At 48.9% G+C, this 12,251-nt stretch overlaps 1 gene; it reads left to right on the top strand.

Annotated features, from left to right (window-relative positions):
- Igh (immunoglobulin heavy chain complex) overlaps positions 1-12,251 on the top strand; it is a 2,751,187-nt gene that overhangs the window by 2,687,882 nt on the left and 51,054 nt on the right.

The raw sequence follows: 12,251 nt of genomic DNA, 5'->3' as shown, positions 1-12,251 counted from the left end.
ACATCCAAAGAATAGATACAGAATATATACATTTCACAGGGCTCCTTTTGTCCTGGTTACCAATGCCATTGGGTCCACAAGTTGTGTTTGGACCTTACAATAACAAAAAAAACAAAAAAAAACAAAAATCAAAACATCATTTTCTTTCCTTAACCACCAATTCTATCTCTGTCTATCTCTCTGCTTCTCTCGGTGGGGTGTGTGTGTGTGTGTGTATGTGTGCGCGTGTGTGTGTGTGTGTGTGTGTGTGTGTGTGTGTGTGTGTGTGTGTGTGCGCGTGTGCGTGTGCGTGCGCGCGCGTGTGTGTGTGTGTGTGTGTGTGTGTGTGTGTGTGTGTGTGTGTGTGTGTGTGTGTGTACGTGTACACGAGTGAAGGTCTGAAAATGCATCTCATTCCTGAAGCTGGAAGTCCCGGAGGCTGTGAACCATCTGGCCAGTTACAGAGAACCAAACTTGGAGTCCTCGCAAAAGCAGCATATACTCTTAACTGCTCAGCCATCTTTCTAGCACCCGAATTTTCTTTTGAGGCCTTGTATGCTATACAGGATAAACTCAGCCAGGTCACACCCAGCATAGCCCAGCATAGGCAGAACAGCCACAGCTAGAGATTTAGAGGACTGGACATCCTTCCAGCTGGACACTGTGACCTGGTTTCTGCTAAATTGAAGCTTCAGTCCTCAAGATGAAGGAATGGCGTCTGCTGGGCCACAGAGCAGGCCTGAGCCCTTGCTTTCGGTGTGGGCAAGCGTGTGTCCTGTTTGTTACCACAGCTAGAAACAGATGCTACTGCTGAGAAGCCGTCTGTGAAGAGGCTGTTAAAGAGTTGTGAAGCGTGGCAACCACGGCAACCCACATGACAAGGATGACTTACAGACTGTGGCTTTGGTGCTGGGAAAAACATTAACCAACCGTCCTACAGAGGTTCCAGGGCCACAAGATCATCGCATGTGTGGAGCCGTGGATTGTAGTTGACACCTCTATCACCCAAGGAGAGCCATGTGGAAGGCATGCCTTTGTGTTGCTGTGTATAAATGAATTCAAGCAGCAGGGTTAGGGTTTGAGAACCCTGGCATAGAAGGGTTTGCTAGAGTGGTACCACAAATATCATTGTACAGTTTTTATCTTCCATGTGGAGAAAAGCTGTCAGGATCAAATCAAGCAGCTTCTATCCCCAAAACTGGCCATTGGTCTCCAGCCTTGGTACCCTATGCTACCTGGAGCTGCCCAGGGGTTTGTGGATGGGGTCTGTGATGGAAAACATCAAGCCTAAAATCCAGAAAGGAATATGGACACAGCCTCCCTGTGGCCACATTCCTTCCAGGAAGACTTTCTCAGTAGGCTGAGGTAGACAGACTTTGGGAAGGTGTCATCCAGGATCTCTAGTGATGTTGCAGATACTGAGAAACATTGGCCTCCCAACATGGTCATTTGTCTATTCACTATTTCAGGTGTTTGTTTGTTTTTGTTTGTTCATTTGTTGAAGTGTGCGTGTGCATTTGTGTGTGTGTGTGTGTTGGTGGGAGAGTACAAGCCATAGAACACAGAGAAATCAGAGAACTTGCAAGAGTCAGGTCTCTCTCTTCAACATGTGGGTCCTAGAAGTGGAGTTCAGCATCCTTATCTGCTGAGCCATCATCACACTGGCCCACTCATTCCGTCATCTACTGGCTCATTTATCCGTTCATCTGGCTCTCCTGAGGCGAGAGCCCTTTGCCCTCCAATCCCAGCAGGCAGCATTGGAAGCACACTGACAGTGATGGGCACATAAGGGAGCAGTGCCAGAGACGACACCAGGGTACAGAGACACTGCCCATATCTGACAAACGGTGAAGATCTAAGGACTGGTTGGGGAGCCTTAGAGGATCAGGCAAGGCCTCTGGTATAGCAGAGACCCAGCACTCCAGGTCAACTCTACCTACAGAGGCTTAATTATTTCTCTTCAATGGCTGCACTGACCAATAGATGATGGGAAAGGTCCCTACTGACCTGTGGGGTTCATGCAGAACTGGGGTTAGCAGATGGGGCTTGAGCTTGGCAGCCTCTGTGGGAAGCCTGTGGGGAGATAGACAATACTCTAGAGAGACTGGAGCCCTGCAGAGGAGATGACTGGATGTTTGTGGCTCAGATTGGCTGTCATGGTCACTGCTGGGTCACAGAGAAAGGCAGGGACTTCTCATGGAAAGAGATCTGGCATATCTGGAAGGAGAAGCTGTCAGGAAGATACTTCAAAGCCCTCTGAAAGCTTTGGCTTCTGCAATTCTTCCTGAGAGTCTCAGGTACGCTAAAGTTTGCCAGGGGCACAACCCTCTCCTGGTGGGATTAAGCTTGCTGCAAGGCCTCAGATTTTTTTTTTCCACATTTGAGCTGTTTCTCATGTATGGCAAATAAAATTACCCTTTTTTCCCACAATGTCTTCCCATTCCATTCTTGTAGAGTGGGCGAAAACCTAAGACAGGAGAGTTGGTCACTTCCATATAGTCCCAAATTCATGCCCAAGAGACTTACTTCCTCCATTAGCCCCTCCCCTGCCATCACCACCTCCCAATATGGCCATCATACTCTGAATCCATCCACCAAGGATTTAACCTTTAATCCTTGACTGGACTAAGTGATAGGGTTTCTGTGGAGGTGTCTATGCAGGACATTCCAGAGACTGTTAGATCTTGAGAGTTCTGAACCAACCATTGGGTTAAATCCAGATCTCTTTCCATGAGCTATAAATTTTGTGTGTGTCATTTATCTGTCCTTTATGTCTAACTTCTCTGTTCCCACATTATATGCCTATCACCTCCGTCCTCATCATCCCCTGTTCCTATCATATATATATACACACACACACACACACACATATATATATATATATATATATATATATATATATATACACACACACACGTGTGTGTGTGCAGGATATATAGAGAGAGTTGATATACAGGATATATATATATACACACATATATATATATATTCAGTTGATATGTAGGATATATATATATAGTTGATATACAGGATATAGAGAGAGTTGATATACAGGATATAGAGAGAGTTGATATTGATATGCAAGATATATAGATATAGATGATATAGATATAGATATAGATATAGATATAGATATAGATATAGATATAGATATAGATATAGATATAGATATAGATATAGATATAGATATAGATATAGATATAGATATAGATATAGATACAGTTGGTATGCAGGATATATATAGTTGATATTGATATGTAAGATACATTTTTTTCAGTTGATATGCAATATAGATACATATATACAGTTGATATACAGGATATATATACAGTTGATATGCAGGATATATGTGTGTATATATGTATGAGTATATACTGTATATATATTCAGTTGATATGCAGTATGTGTATATATGTATATATGTATATATGTATATATGTATATATATAAACAGTTGATATACAGGATATATATACAGTTGATATTGATATGTGAGATATATATATACTTTGCAGGAGATATATATACAGTTGATATGAAGGGTGGCTATATATATATATTCCATCTGACACTTATTCTACTTCTCTAAAGAACCTAGGGTACTTACTAGAATACTCATCTCTGAGATGCTGGGGGGGGAAATAGCCTGGTATGGTGTGAGGCACACATGATGCCGACTGTACTTTTTTGTAAGTTTGCTTCAAGGGGGGGACAAGTGTTTTGAAGGTGTCTGTTTTACTCAGGGGGAAACTCTGGTAACAAGAGCTGCCTGGAGAAAAGTCTCTCTCTAGAGCAGGCTTGTCTTCCCTCAGTTCTTTGCCTACTGCAATGCGTTTATCCTCTCTAGGATTCAGGTCCAAAAAACAGGTTCCTTCTGGAACATGATTGGCCTGAGTCACACCCTATCTTGGATGTCCACCTAGTTTCTAATCCACATCTCACCCTGGTCAGAAAGTTCCTTATGGGTCAAGGATGTGGTATGACTTTATAAGTAACCAAGAGTCTAAAGGACTCACAGGCATGGAATGTCCCTGTTTCCAAGGGTCCAGTTTCATGGAGAGATGAATTTCCATGATCATTGCATAAAAGAGAATGCAGACTTATAATATCAGAGGGCACAGAGTCCAGAAGGCAGTATAGCCTATGTTTCTCACAGATAAGAAGAATGGATGAGGTTTAAATGGACTGCCAAGCACTGACCCCTCAAGAACCCCTAGGATCCCTGCACAGTCATGTTCCTGTCATTGGAAGTGATCTTCTGTTTCCACTCCATCACCATAGAAAAGATCCACCTTACCTGTTGGGCAGGGTAATGAGATGGACCAGGGCTGTTTAATTCTATGGATGAACCAGAGACATCTCCTGTTACATAGGAGCCCATCAGGTGATGTGAGGACCAGGGAGAAGGCAGAGGTGTGGAATATGAGGATAGAATGGGGGTGCAACAAGGGAGCACCGCAGTATAACAGAGGGTACCAAGGGGACAGTGTGTGGGCAGAGTCTAGACAGTGAGAAGAACTTGGAGGACAGCATCCGCAGCATGGGAGAGCGTAGGAAGCTGTGACAACATTGTGAAGATATCTGAGAAGGGTGTATGAATGTGGAAGACTGCATGGGGTAACGAGCGTGAAGCTGTGGGACACAAACAGCTCAGTAGGAAATTAGCATGAGACAGTAGAGCAGTGGTTCACGACCTTCCCAGGGCTATGCCCTTTAATACAGCTCCTCATGTTGAAGTGACCCCCCAACCATAAGATTACTGCATTGCCACTGTAAGTGTGCTATCGCTATAAATTGTAATGTAAATTTACAATATGTAGAATATCTGACATTCAGAGTGGCTACCCAAGGCATAAGAACCACTGTTCTAAAGGTTTACAAGGGCCACCGGGGGAACAGTATAGAGACACTAGAAAGGCAGCATGATGACAGCATTATGATGGCAGAGGGATGGTGTGAGGTCTTGTGAGGAAAGGGTGAGGACAGCAGAGTAAACAGCATAGGACAGCATGGGATATTGTGGGAACAGGAAAAAATAAAACAGTACAGGAATAATGCAGCCAACCTTGCAGAGTGTGACAGAGGCGCTGTAGCACATGTTGAGCAGGAAGAGGTTGATGAAGATAGTGATGGTCGCCCAGAGCCCATCCAGCTACCCGTCCTGGGCCTCAGCAGAGGTCTTGTCCAGTCCCACCTCTGAAAAGACATGGCAGTCAGTCTTTGTCCAAACAAAGGCTTGGTCAAGTCCCTGTGTAGCAGGTGGGTCAGCAAGGAGGCCCAGGAGAATGTACCCACTGGGCAGAACCAGGAGACTCTCCCGGGGGCCAGCTTTCTGCCCACAATTTCCCAATTGCTCCAGTCCAAGTTCTGGACTCAACCAGACACACTAGACCTGGTGGCAATCTGGACTGCGTAGGAACCCTTCCCGTCTGCTCCAATTCTCACATCTGAGGCTGTCTGTGCTGAGTCAGGACCTGTGACCTCTGACCCTCTATTCCCTCATGGCCAAGCTCAGTAAGCTAGTATAATGGTAGACCCTGTGCCTGGTGATGCCTGGCCTTCAGAGGTCCACACTGAGGAGTGAGTCAGGACACTCAGCTATGTGGGAAGGGGACTATCATCTCTATGAGAGGGAAGCATGGGTCTGAAAGTTCCGGAACAGAATGACATGAGAGAGTGTGTATTATGGGACTGGTAAGGATGCCTTTGGAATCCTTTGGCAGTTGTGTCTGTCTCCGCTGAGCCATATGCAAAGAAGAGCCTCAGAGAGGGCCTGGCTCCTTGCTGGGTCTTAATGTTGCACAAGGAGATCCTATGAGGTCTCAATGTGTAAGGTTTGTGTCTGTGCTCATACACACTAGTGTACCAGTCTGTATAAGTGCCATGTGGGCTGACTGATGGTCACCAATCTGATGGACTCTAGAGTCATCTAATGGCTCTGAATTCTGCATTCATGTGTCTTCAAGAAAACAGACATAGGCATCTATCCCAGAAACCTACTCTCAAGGAGGAGGATCATGGGCAAAGGTAGAAAGACAGGACCCAGTGCTTTGACCTGAGGTGCTCTCCCTGGGCACAACTCTTCATGGTGGTTGATCTAGGGAAGAAAAATCACACAAGCCTGACCTTCAATGGACCATACCGCTGCTGAACTCATCTCATCCATTTTCTACTCCATCTTGGTACTATTGGCCAGATGAGTCATATTGCAGGCAATGTCCTGGCTAGTCCAGATGCTGGCAGGCATAATCACTGAGCTCCTGAAGGAATACACCATCAACTACAAGACAAAAATGTTAACTTGCACATATCACTGAACAAAGTTCCACACTTCCAAGACATGGTTACTGGCTCAGGGAAGTAGCCCTTGACCAAACAACCCAGGTGGCCATGGGAACCAGGGACTAGATGGACAGGGTTATTGTTCTGGCTGCAAATGGGGGGATTTGAACATACTGTTCAGGCTAAAGAAGCCCTTTTCTCCATGCAACCCTGGGTCCTCTAGGATGGAAGATATGCCTGCACTTCATGGACCTAGCCAATCTCTATTCCCTATGACCATAGACCCTACCCTTAGTCCCAGTATATTGCTTTACACCCTCATCTTTACACTGTACCCCAACCCTGCCACCATCTGATCTGGTCTCAATGGGTTCTTTTATTCCAATCTATAGGGTTAACTACCCTGAGTGTTCCCACTGTTCCCTGTTCCTGTGAGACCCGAGTATCAGAATTGTGGAACATGACCTCAAAAATGAAATCCATGTAATTCCAGCCCTCAGAGACCCTCCTTATGCATAGCCCCTCTTAGTTTAGCAAAGAGCCACTTCTGGATCCCTGCCCAGCTTCTCTCTGCATCCATATGACCCACTGCTTATAAGCAGTCAGAAGCCCGAGCACTTTCCCCTCTCCACCTGATTTGCTGCACTCTGCACTCTCACTCCAGACTTCACTTTCCTCCCTGAGCCAAAGACACTTTTGGACTCTAGAGAGATAACACTAGCTAGAGATGGAATGGTAGAGGTTGCCACCTAAGCTGAGTATAGGTCAGACCTGAGAGAAAGTCTTCTCCAAAGGAGAAGTAGACATAGTCACTCAGCCACAGGCAACCCAGGAACACTGGGTTGAGACAACTAGGCTTCACATCTTCTCTATGGGTCTCAAGAGGACCACCTCACCCACCCCTACATGATGTAACCTAGACCATGTCTGGACTCCCCCTGCTCTCCCCTACCCCAGACACTGAAACCAACAGAAGAAAGAGGAACTTCAGGAAGTGTCCCGTGTCACCTAGTTTCGATCCTGTTCTTAGTCTGTGGGTTGGGAGAAGTGTAGTGTTCACACCACTGGGGCAAGGACTGTGAATCCTGGAAGGATGAGACAGAGCCCAGAGCTGGGCTGTTAGAAGCACAGTGACAAACAAAAAGAGCAGCAATCTTCTTCACGCGGCTCCACATGTGAGTGTGGTCAGCTGAGAAGCTGGAGAGAGCCACAGCCTAGGGAGAGCACTGGGCCTTTCCAGACCTAATAGATGGAAGATCACAGGAGGATGGGGAGGAGTTGACAGATCAGCCCCCCAAAAAGGGCCTGTCTGTTGCAGAGAAAAGGTGCCTACCTGCAACCTGGTGCCAACCAGGAAGAGTCCAGAGTTCTCACACACAGAAGAATGGACCAGTAAGCTGCGCACACCTACAGACAACCAGAGTAAGCCTCAAGGAGTTAATGGGAGAGACTCGGAAACCTGAGGGTTGACCTGACCTAGAGACTGGTGGACCCAGGACAGCTGAGCCAGCAGAGAAAAGAAAATCCAGTGTAGAAAGGGTAGGGTAGAGGCCTACAAGATTGAGAGAGCGGGTAAAGAGGGAATGGGAAAGGTTCATCGGGAAAGGCTGATGTACCTACTAGAGAGAGCTAAAGTAAGAGTGGATGGCCTGGAGCTCAGAGTTCAAGACCAGCATTGGATAGCAGGTTCCATGAATGAAGCTGAAAGAAAGTAAATTTCTCAAAAGAAAGGCTACAAGTAGAAATGTGGGGATCTGGCAGTACATCTGTAGGTAGGAACCAAGCAGTACTGATGCAGATATGGACCAGGCAATACATCTGTAGGTAGAGACTGTGCAGTACACCTGTAGGTGGGGACCAGGCAGTACAGCTGCAGGTGATTAAGGGGAATAAGAATGCTAGAAAGCTGTGATAGCTCCAAAAGCTCAGCAGACCTGGCAGAGCAGCTATGGGGAATCTGGAGCTGCTGCAAGTTGGGAGGACCAAGCCAAACAGCTCTTTGTAAGCTGGGGCTGGTGGAAGCACAGGAAACAAGCTAAGGAGCTGCAGAGAAGGCAAAGGCAGGAGCAGGTGTAGTTAACAGGGGTCCAGGGCACCTTTCAGGAAGTAGAAAAAGCTTTACAGGCGTTCTGGAACAGAAAGGAGTTGGGAAGGCAAGCTGAGCATCTGTAAAGATACTGTGGCAGTTGTCAGAGTCTGGGTCTCAGAGCTACCCTAGGGACTAAGGGACAAATCTGAGCAGCTATGGGGGAGCGGGGGATGGTAGGAATGTAAGGGACCAGTCCTAGCAGTTATGGGGAAGCTATGAATGATAGGAATGTTGGGGTCGCTTCTAGCAGCTTTGAGGCAGCTGGGGATGGTAGGAATGTGGAGGACCAGACCTAGCAGCTAGGAGGGAGCTGGGGCAGGGAGAAGTGTGAGGGACTAGTCCTACCCTCTATGGAGGAGCTGGGGCAGTTAAGGATATAAGGAACCACTCCTAGCAGTTATAAGAGAGCTAGGGATGGTAGGAATGTGGGCGACTGGCCCTAGCAGCTATTGAGAACTGAGGCAGGGAATGAGGTTAAGGACGAGTTCTAGCAATTATAGGGAAGATGGGATGGTAGGTAAGTGAGGGGACCAGTCCCAGCAGCTGTGGGAGAGCTGGGGATGGTTACAATGTGTGGGACCAGTCTCAGCAGCTGTGGGGAAGCTGGGGCAGGTGGGAGTGTGAGGACCAGACCTAGCAGCTGTGGGTGACTTAGGGATGTTGGAAATGTGAGGTACCAGTTCTAGCAGCTATGGGGGAGCTGGGATAGGTGGGAGTATTAGGGACTACTCCTAGCAGCCGTGGGAGAGCTGGAGATGGTAGGAATGTGGAGGACCAGTCCTAACAGCTAGGAGGGAGCTGGGGCAGGTGGGAGTATGAGAAACCAGTACTAACAGCTATGGAGGAGTTGGGGATTTTGGAAATGTTGAGAGACTAGTCCTAGCAGCTATGGGGCAGCTGAGTATAGTTGGAATATGGGGGACCAGATCTAGCAGCTATGGAGGAGCAGGGATAGGTGGGAGTATTAGGGACCAGTCCTATCAGCTGTGGGGGAGCTGAAGATGGTAGGAATGTGGAGGACCAGACCTAACAGCTAGGAGGGAGCTGGGGCAGGTGGGAGTGTGAGGGACCAGACCTAGCAGCTGTGGGTGACTTGCAGATGTTGGAAATGTGAGGTAACAATCCTAGCAGCTATGGGGCAGCTGGGTATAGTTGGAATATGGGGGACCAGGTCTAGCAGCTATGGAGGAGCAGGGATAGGTGGGAGTATTAGGTACCAGTCCTATCAGCTGTGGGGGAGCTGAAGATGGTAGGAATGTGGAGGACCAGACCTAACAGCTAGGAGGGAGCTGGGGCAGGTGGGAGTGTGAGGGACCAGACCTAGCAGCTATGGGTGACTTGCAGATGTTGGAAATGTGAGGTACCAGTTCTAGCAGCTATGGGGGAGCTGGGGATGGTAGGAATGTGGGAGACCAGATCTAGCAGCTATAGGGGAGCAGGGATAGGTGGGAGTATTAGAGACCAGTCCCAGCAGCCGTGAAGGAGCTGGGGATGGTAGGAATATGAGGGACCAGTCTCAGCAGCTGTGGGGAAGCTGGGGCAGGTGGGAGTGTGAGGATCAGACCTAGCAGCTGTGGGTGACTTAGGAATGTTGGAAATGTGAGGTACCAGTTCTAGAAGCTATGGGGGAGCTGGGATAGGTGGGAGTATTAGGGACTACTCCTAGCAGCCGTGGGAGAGCTGGAGATGATAGGAATGTGGAGGACCAGTCCTAACAGCTAGGAGGGAGCTGGGGCAGGTGGGAGTGTGAAGGACCAGAACTAGCAGCTGTGGGAGAGCTGGGGATGGTAGGAATATGAGGGACCAGTCTCAGCAGCTAGGAGGGAGCTGGGGCAGGTGGGAGTGTGAGGGACCAGACCTAGCAGCTGTGGGTGACTTGCAGATGTTGGAAATGTGAGGTACCAGTCCTAGCAGCTATGGGGCAGCTGGGTATAGTTGGAATATGGGGGACCAGATCTAGCAGCTATGGAGGAGCAGGGATAGGTGGGAGTATTAGGGACCAGTCCTATCAGCTGTGGGGGAGCTGAAGATGGTAGGAATGTGGAGGACCAGACCTAACAGCTAGGAGGGAGCTGGGGCAGGTGGGAGTGTGAGGGACCAGACCTAGCAGCTGTGGGTGACTTGCAGATGTTGGAAATGTGAGGTACCAGTTCTAGCAGCTATGGGGGAGCTGGGGATGGTAGGAATGTGGGAGACCAGATCTAGCAGCTATAGGGGAGCAGGGATAGGTGGGAGTATTAGAGACCAGTCCCAGCAGCCGTGAAGGAGCTGGGGATGGTAGGAATATGAGGGACCAGTCTCAGCAGCTGTGGGGAAGCTGGGGCAGGTGGGAGTGTGAGGATCAGACCTAGCAGCTGTGGGTGACTTAGGAATGTTGGAAATGTGAGGTACCAGTTCTAGAAGCTATGGGGGAGCTGGGATAGGTGGGAGTATTAGGGACTACTCCTAGCAGCCGTGGGAGAGCTGGAGATGATAGGAATGTGGAGGACCAGTCCTAACAGCTAGGAGGGAGCTGGGGCAGGTGGGAGTGTGAAGGACCAGAACTAGCAGCTGTGGGAGAGCTGGGGATGGTAGGAATATGAGGGACCAGTCTCAGCAGCTAGGAGGGAGCTGGGGCAGGTGGGAGTGTGAGGGACCAGACCTAGCAGCTGTGGATGACTTGCAGATGTTGGAAATGTGAGGTACCAGTTCTAGCAGCTATGGGGGAGCTGGGGATGGTAGGAATGTGGGAGACCAGATCTAGCAGCTATAGGGGAGCAGGGATAGGTGGGAGTATTAGAGACCAGTCCCAGCAGCCGTGAAGGAGCTGGGGATGGTAGGAATATGAGGGACCAGTCTCAGCAGCTGTGGGGAAGCTGGGGCAGGTGGGAGTGTGAGGACCAGACCTAGCAGCTGTGGGTGACTTAGGGATGTTGGAAATGTAAGGTACCAGTTCTAGAAGCTATGGGGGAGCTGGGATAGGTGGGAGTATTAGGGACTACTCCTAGCAGCCGTGGGAGAGCTGGAGATGGTAGGAATGTGGAGGACCAGTCCTAACAGCTAGGAGGGAGCTGGGGCAGGTGGGAGTGTGAAGGACCAGAACTAGCAGCTGTGGGAGAGCTGGGGATGGTAGGAATATGAGGGACCAGTCTCAGCAGCTAGGAGGGAGCTGGGGCAGGTGGGAGTGTGAGGGACCAGACCTAGCAGCTGTGGGTGACTTGCAGATGTTGGAAATGTGAGGTACCAGTCCTAGCAGCTATGGGGCAGCTGGGTATAGTTGGAATATGGGGGACCAGATCTAGCAGCTATGGAGGAGCAGGGATAGGTGGGAGTATTAGGGACCAGTCCTATCAGCTGTGGGGGAGCTGAAGATGGTAGGAATGTGGAGGACCAGACCTAACAGCTAGGAGAGAGCTGGGGCAGGTAGGAGTATGAGGGACCAGTACTAACAGCTATGGAGGAGTTGGGGATTTTGGAAATGTTGAGAGACTAGTCCTAGCAGCTATGGGGCAGCTGAGTATAGTTTGAATATGGGGGACTATATCTAGCAGCTATGGGGAAGCAAGGATAGGTGGGAGTATTAGGGACCAATCCCAGCAGCTGTGGGGGAGCTGGGGATGGTAGCAATGTGGGGAACCAGTCCTAGAAGCTATGGGGGATCTGGAATAGGTAGTAGAGTCAGGGACAAGACATAGCAGCTATGATGGAGCTGGAGAAGGTGGGAATATGAGGGAGAAGTCCTAGCAGCTATGGAGGAACTATGGATCATAGAAATTTGGGGGACCAGTTCTAGAAGCTGTGGGAGAGCTGAGGCAGGTGGAAGTGTGAGGGACCAGACCTGACAGCTATGGAGGGCTTGGGATGTTGAAAATTTGAGGGACCAGTTCTAGCAGCTATGGGGAATCTTGGTCAGGTGAGGGTG

This window comes from Mus musculus, chromosome 12 (genome assembly GCF_000001635.26).
Source record: "Mus musculus strain C57BL/6J chromosome 12, GRCm38.p6 C57BL/6J".
Classification (NCBI taxonomy): Eukaryota; Metazoa; Chordata; class Mammalia; order Rodentia; family Muridae; genus Mus; species Mus musculus.
This window is presented reverse-complemented; position numbering and strand designations above follow the sequence as displayed.